Source organism: Helianthus annuus, chromosome 14 (genome assembly GCF_002127325.2).
Source record: "Helianthus annuus cultivar XRQ/B chromosome 14, HanXRQr2.0-SUNRISE, whole genome shotgun sequence".
Taxonomy (NCBI): domain Eukaryota; kingdom Viridiplantae; phylum Streptophyta; class Magnoliopsida; order Asterales; family Asteraceae; genus Helianthus; species Helianthus annuus.
In genome coordinates, this window is record NC_035446.2 from 118,759,642 (window position 1) to 118,767,593 (window position 7,952).

Consider the following 7,952-nt stretch of genomic DNA (forward strand, 5'->3'; position numbering starts at 1 on the left):
GTATTCACGAACAATTCATGAATACTTACCGAACGAGATTTTATGTTCGTGTTCGTTTGTTAAGGAAATAAACTTGTTCGTGTTTGTTTGTGTTTGTTAATGTTTGGCAACGAACGAAAACGAAGGTTGATGAATACAAATGGAAATAAACAAACACAAACACGCGTTCATGAATAGATCATATAATACACTAACACTTATTAAATATTTTATTTGTCGAGATCTTGTAATATTTAAATAAAATATAAAAACGAAACACTAATGAACTATCGAACACAAACGAACATGCTGTCAAACGTTCACGAACATAAATGAACGAACGCGATTTTTGTTCATGTTTGTTCATTTAACTAAACGAATGAAATTTCTTATTCGTGTTCGTTTGTTTAATAAACGAACGAACACAAACGAACTTCCCGCCGAAGGGTTCACAAACTGTTCGCCGAACGTTTGGTTCGTTTAGAGCCCTTTTACCCTTTTAGCCCAAAAAAGAATCTTTAACATCTGAGCCCCCAACGTCTTTTTTCTAACCCTTTTGGCCCCCCAACGTCTTTTTTTTCTAACCCTTTTGTCCCCCAACGTCTTTTTTTGTAACCCTTTTGACCCCTAAATGTAAATGGATGGGGTTAGTGTTAGGGACCAAAAGGGTTAGAAAAAAAGACGTTGGGGGCTCAAATGTTAAAAAATTCCTTTTTGGGCTAAAAGGGTAAAAGTGATATAACCATAGGGGCCAAAATCGTAATTTATTCTTGTTTTTATTAAAAGTTGAACTTCGAACAGTTGTTTTCTCAAAATCTTTGCATACAAATTAACACCACAAACAATTGTTTTCTTTCTTTTTTTTTTCTGTATTAGGCAACAAATGTAGTTTATACATGAAGTCAATCAATCGCATTTGTCATATTACAAGACTAGTAGGAAACCCGCACGATGCGGCGGGAACAACAATTTTCAACAAGTGATCACCTCTTTTGAAACATTACTAATTACGAATTATTACTTTAAACAACAAAAGCTATTCAAACACTATATGTTGCACCCCCGTCTATTACAGATGATTATTTTTAGTCATATAATCACTATTAAAACACACTTGTACACCTTGTAATTAAATTTATTCAGGTTATGCCGTCATGAATTTTATAAGTAGGAGTGTAAGACCACTTCATGAATAAATATTTAAATTAGAAGTCAAGTGTCAGAAGAGAATATTAATCGCAAAGAAAAGATATGAAATTCAATGGGTAGTATTTTATGTGTGTGGTTAGGGCAATAGTATATGGATATATCTTATCCCATATATTTCATTTTCTGAAAAGAAAAAAAACTCCCAAGCTTCTTGGAGTTAAGGTGAAACGAAGAAAAAAAATCCAAACATAAGAAAGCTGAGAAGGCTGGTAAGATTCGTTTTTCTAAGGGTGGACGGTACAGGTTGATTGAGTGGGTTCGGTGATTGGTTTCACCAATCGGTGAACCATCCCTAGTAGTTGATTGAGTATGATTGAGTGAGGGGTTTCGGTGTATACTTACCGAATGTTTGACTATGATTGATTGAGTTTAATGGTTGGTCCCAACCCCTTTCAACCAATCACAATTTTTTTTTTTTTTAAATTCTTTACCACTCTCAAGGTGTTTGAACCATACCTAGTAATTGAGTGCAAAATGAGGAGTGGAATGGATACTTGACATGACATAATATTATTGGCTAGAGAATAACTCAAATGCCCTAAAGCTTTTTAAATTTAACACACGGTCATTATTTGTTTTACACGGTGAACAGGATGATACTATTGGCGATTGTAACTTGTTTCTATACTTGCTAAGAGACTTTGAACTATTGGTACACAAACAAGCAAAAGTAAAAAAAATAGATTTGTTGGTAGCTTATATGAGAAAAGAACTGATGAATGTATATTAAAGAGTGTAATAACTTGCACAGCAGAGGAAATGGTTTTTTTTTTTTTTTTTTTTTTTTTTTTTTTTTTTCTGAACAACCACATTCTATTAAATCAATAGAACACTGGGGCAGCTAGCCGTTGGGCACCCGAACAAACATACAGTTCAAAACAGAACATAAAAGAGGACATCATATTACAGCGCCTATGTTAAGTCACCCCATTTATTCCAGTCCAGCGATTTAAAAGAGGCCCTGCACCCTAAGGACAGAAAAGAGTATTCCTTTATGCTTTCAACCACTTCCGAGACCTTGAACCTTTTGTTGCGAAACGCTTTCTCATTTCTGGTTTCCATATTCAAACCGTTGTTAAGAAGATCATGCCCACTACTTTCTTCCACATCTTTTACCCTACGAGCTTATCAAACAAACCCCACACCCTTTAAAGAAAACTGACCTGAGGGAAAAGGGATTCTGGTCTGACCATAACATTCCACCAAATAGCGCGAGAGAGAACGCAAGAGGCAAGAAATATGGTCGCACTTTCTTCTTTGAACCTGCATAAGCGACAAAGGGTATCCGAAAGCGTGACGCCCCTTCGCCTCGGAGTCGTTTTGACCGGGTTCTGTCAGCGAAGGCACGCCACATAAAGAAATTCAGCTTTGCAGGCGCCCACTTGTTCCACGATCCCCATCCCTCAGCTGGATCCAAGTTCAATGCTTTGACAATGTCTGCTCAGACACCCGCCATCGTGAAGTTTACATCAGAGTAAGACCCCCAAGTCCATCTGTCTGCCCCGTCTCTGATCTGCACAGCCCCAAGACAAGCTGCTAGTGTGTCAAACTGTGACCAGAAGGCTTCGGAACTTGAACTCGTTTTCCATTCCTAAGACCAGACCCATCCCTCGCCCAATATCGTTCTACACTAAGAAACCACAACCTCTTTATTTTTAGCGCGTACAAAACCCGCCGGGAATCTCCTCCACAAGGGACCGCCCTCAACCCAGTTATCCATCCAAAACATAGTTTTACCCCCGTCGCCAATTGGAAGGCTCAAAGCATAAAACTTTTCTCAACAGAGCAGATGTCTTTCCACATCTCACAAATACCGTTTTTTCAGGGGGAATTGCCCAACCACTCTTGAACTACCATTGATCGGAACCACCACCTTAACCCATAAAGTCGTAGGCCTGTCTTTAAGTTTCCACATCCATTTTGCTAGCAACATAAGATTAGCACTTCTAATATCTCTAGTACCAATACCCCCCAACTTCTATGCTTAACATGGGCCATTATTTCAGCCCTATTAAACATATACAAGAAGCCAAACAATAATAAATAGGTGATCCACGTAAAAGGTGAATTAAGATCATAAGAATGCATTCCATATGTGCTTAAAGATCCAATTCTTAGCTGTAAGTATCCACAGTAGCATTATCAAACATCAAATGCAGGTACCTTCACTTTTGAAGCCATGTTTCTTGCTAGGCTTGTTGACGTGACAGACTGTGATAGAAAAAATAGAACTGAAACAAAAAAATTACAAATTTTATGACTAATATGACATATGTGAAGCAAAACCACCAGCTAAGAAGAAACCAATTACCAACCTTTTAATGTTCCATTGAGAGATCATCCACGCTTTCAATCAAAAACTCCATTTTCCTTTCTATGAAGGGATCTGTTGATAATTTCTGCCTATCGTAATCAGACTAACATGTAGAAACACTCATAATTACACTTTAGTAATGTCATGCTGAAAACTGTAAAATTTCTCTATAAGAGGAAATAAAATACCTTGGTGACAGGTGACCCAGCTTCCGGTTTAGTCATAAATGCACCAACAAGGGCTAAATTTGAAACACTGATCTGTTAAATGTAAATATTATCAAAAAACATAGATAGTGTTAGCCAAAAGATTTATTTAATGTAATGAGTAATAAATTTTAAAACAAAATTTGCTCATAAAAGTAGTATTTTTTTATCAGAAACATAAAGGTATCTCCTCAAAAATATCCGCACATGATAGTTTTTTTCTCATGCAGCCTATAGACAACAGAATAAGAAGACAAAGTGAGACAAACTTCCAATTCATACAAAGCAGATTCATAAAAGCATAATAGAATGAAGGTTACTTTTCTCCATTAGTTTCATTGTTATTTCAAGGCCTTCAAAGCAAGGCACCTTGGTTGGACTTGGAAGAATCTTATATGTATATATTTTTTAAATGGCTAAACTTGCATACCATGGGGATTGAACCCATGACCTCCACCTTATATAAAAAACGCATTGTTTACTATTCTCCCGCAACCGAGAAATTATGGCGCATCACTCAAATAAGTACATCAACAAAAGAAATTATACCCCTTAGAAATACAACATCACATAAACTCGGAATCATTAAAAAATAATATTGTTTGTATTTTATCACAAACTCGGAATCATTAAAAAATACAACCACTCGAATCAGTACATCAACAAAAGAATACAAAATGAAACTCTTACGTATCGTGTATGGGATTTTCCCACATATTTGTTGTATTGTAATGATATTACAACCAGCGACATAGTAACAAACACGCAATCTGAATATACTAAATAGATAGATTCACCTAAAAAGATCTTAAGATGCAAAAACCTAGATCTATGTTAAACTTCGTCTACTTCAAAATTAATCAGCCGTATGCACAAATAATCACAGATTAAAAATAACCAAATCGAATCGCTCTCACAACACTACGAATAATTAAACACCATCACAATTGATGACTTGAAATCACAAAAACCGAACCTGATGAGAAAGAATCAGACGAATCAGCTAGCAACTGAATCAGATTGTTATTCTGTGATGATTTTATGTGTAAGATTTGATATGAAAGTGAGATTTTAAATTGTGGTGATGAGATCGAATGATAGTTCTATATTTGATACCTGATTGCCTCCTAGATCTCGATTTGTATCTTTGAGGTGAAAGAGAGAGAGAGATGAATGGTTTTGAAAATATTATGACCCCCAAAATTGTGATGGCAGTGGTTTTTGACTAACAGGAAGATGTTGACCCGCTCTATTTCTGTATCGATCTCTGATCTCTGTATTTGTGTAGAATGAAGAAAACCTCTGGGTAGGTGAGTAGAAGATAAAAGCGGCAGGTGCTATATTGCGGAATTCAAAATTTAAAATCAGAGCTTAATAATACCTGGTCAACCTTTTGAAAGTTTCTTTGCTGTAGTTAGTTGTATATTACACTTTAACATTTGTACCTTTAACCCATTTAAAGAGGAAAATGTAACTACTAAATAATTATTTAAGATTTGGTTGGTCAAAAATAAAGGACTAAAATGTAATTAACGTGAGGGAGTTAAAATATAATTAGTATTTAAAAGACTAATTTACCCTTATTTTAGGGTCTATCTTATAAATTAAAAGAGAAAAATTCCTTATTTTCTATATATCTTAAAATGTCATTCTTTCATGCATTATAATATATATATTGTAGATTAGTTGTTATTTTCTTCTTTAATCACTTGTACATTAAAGCATTATCTATTTGTACCTTTTAATTCGTGCGTCGATATTGAACAAGACAACTACCGAAACGTCGACAAAAATGTGTAGGTCGTCATGCTATCTTTGGATTTTTTTAAACATTATAGTTTAGAAGATATGCCAAGAATACGTAAAAAAGTTATAAGTTTGTTATAGAGGGGTGAATTGTAACTAATTATCTATAATTTTGTTAAAAACTTAGGGATTTAAGTGTAATAAGTTTAGGGGCTAAAAAATAAATAGTATTTAAAAGACTAAAGTACCCTCATTTTAGGGGTCTTTCTATAAATAAAGGGGGGGGGAAAGTTCTTATTTTTTGGGTATCTTAAAATGCCCTTGCCTCATGCATTATAATATAGTATAGATTGAGAGATCATCCACGCTTTCAATCAAAAACTCCATTTTCCTTTCTATGAAGGGATCTGTTGATAATTTCTGCCTATCGTAATCAGACTAACATGTAGAAACACTCATAATTACACTTTAGTAATGTCATGCTGAAAACTGTAAAATTTCTCTATAAGAGGAAATAAAATACCTTGGTGACAGGTGACCCAGCTTCCGGTTTAGTCATAAATGCACCAACAAGGGCTAAATTTGAAACACTGATCTGTTAAATGTAAATATTATCAAAAAACATAGATAGTGTTAGCCAAAAGATTTATTTAATGTAATGAGTAATAAATTTTAAAACAAAATTTGCTCATAAAAGTAGTATTTTTTTATCAGAAACATAAAGGTATCTCCTCAAAAATATCCGCACATGATAGTTTTTTTCTCATGCAGCCTATAGACAACAGAATAAGAAGACAAAGTGAGACAAACTTCCAATTCATACAAAGCAGATTCATAAAAGCATAATAGAATGAAGGTTACTTTTCTCCATTAGTTTCATTGTTATTTCAAGGCCTTCAAAGCAAGGCACCTTGGTTGGACTTGGAAGAATCTTATATGTATATATTTTTTAAATGGCTAAACTTGCATACCATGGGGATTGAACCCATGACCTCCACCTTATATAAAAAACGCATTGTTTACTATTCTCCCGCAACCGAGAAATTATGGCGCATCACTCAAATAAGTACATCAACAAAAGAAATTATACCCCTTAGAAATACAACATCACATAAACTCGGAATCATTAAAAAATAATATTGTTTGTATTTTATCACAAACTCGGAATCATTAAAAAATACAACCACTCGAATCAGTACATCAACAAAAGAATACAAAATGAAACTCTTACGTATCGTGTATGGGATTTTCCCACATATTTGTTGTATTGTAATGATATTACAACCAGCGACATAGTAACAAACACGCAATCTGAATATACTAAATAGATAGATTCACCTAAAAAGATCTTAAGATGCAAAAACCTAGATCTATGTTAAACTTCGTCTACTTCAAAATTAATCAGCCGTATGCACAAATAATCACAGATTAAAAATAACCAAATCGAATCGCTCTCACAACACTACGAATAATTAAACACCATCACAATTGATGACTTGAAATCACAAAAACCGAACCTGATGAGAAAGAATCAGACGAATCAGCTAGCAACTGAATCAGATTGTTATTCTGTGATGATTTTATGTGTAAGATTTGATATGAAAGTGAGATTTTAAATTGTGGTGATGAGATCGAATGATAGTTCTATATTTGATACCTGATTGCCTCCTAGATCTCGATTTGTATCTTTGAGGTGAAAGAGAGAGAGAGATGAATGGTTTTGAAAATATTATGACCCCCAAAATTGTGATGGCAGTGGTTTTTGACTAACAGGAAGATGTTGACCCGCTCTATTTCTGTATCGATCTCTGATCTCTGTATTTGTGTAGAATGAAGAAAACCTCTGGGTAGGTGAGTAGAAGATAAAAGCGGCAGGTGCTATATTGCGGAATTCAAAATTTAAAATCAGAGCTTAATAATACCTGGTCAACCTTTTGAAAGTTTCTTTGCTGTAGTTAGTTGTATATTACACTTTAACATTTGTACCTTTAACCCATTTAAAGAGGAAAATGTAACTACTAAATAATTATTTAAGATTTGGTTGGTCAAAAATAAAGGACTAAAATGTAATTAACGTGAGGGAGTTAAAATATAATTAGTATTTAAAAGACTAATTTACCCTTATTTTAGGGTCTATCTTATAAATTAAAAGAGAAAAATTCCTTATTTTCTATATATCTTAAAATGTCATTCTTTCATGCATTATAATATATATATTGTAGATTAGTTGTTATTTTCTTCTTTAATCACTTGTACATTAAAGCATTATCTATTTGTACCTTTTAATTCGTGCGTCGATATTGAACAAGACAACTACCGAAACGTCGACAAAAATGTGTAGGTCGTCATGCTATCTTTGGATTTTTTTAAACATTATAGTTTAGAAGATATGCCAAGAATACGTAAAAAAGTTATAAGTTTGTTATAGAGGGGTGAATTGTAACTAATTATCTATAATTTTGTTAAAAACTTAGGGATTTAAGTGTAATAAGTTTAGG

General features: G+C 33.9%; 1 long non-coding RNA gene across 7 annotated transcripts; it reads right to left on the reverse strand.

The window, feature by feature from the left end:
- Positions 1 to 1,951: 1,951 nt before the first annotated feature.
- LOC110909182 lies at positions 1,952 to 7,574 on the reverse strand. Of its 7 annotated transcripts, none has more exons than XR_002575215.2 (9): positions 7,377 to 7,574; positions 7,112 to 7,269; positions 6,972 to 7,023; positions 5,978 to 6,049; positions 4,825 to 5,045; positions 4,685 to 4,736; positions 3,691 to 3,762; positions 3,504 to 3,605; positions 1,952 to 3,419 (listed from the first exon to the last, which is right to left on the reverse strand). It is a non-coding gene; the product is annotated as an uncharacterized LOC110909182 (long non-coding RNA). The 7 variants fall into 7 exon arrangements; XR_002575217.2 differs by lacking the exon at positions 7,377 to 7,574 and having other exon boundaries at positions 1,952 to 3,196; positions 3,352 to 3,419; positions 7,112 to 7,369; XR_002575214.2 differs by lacking the exon at positions 7,377 to 7,574 and adding an exon at positions 5,090 to 5,153 and having other exon boundaries at positions 4,825 to 4,982; positions 7,112 to 7,369.
- Between the last annotated feature and the right edge of the window lie 378 nt (positions 7,575 to 7,952).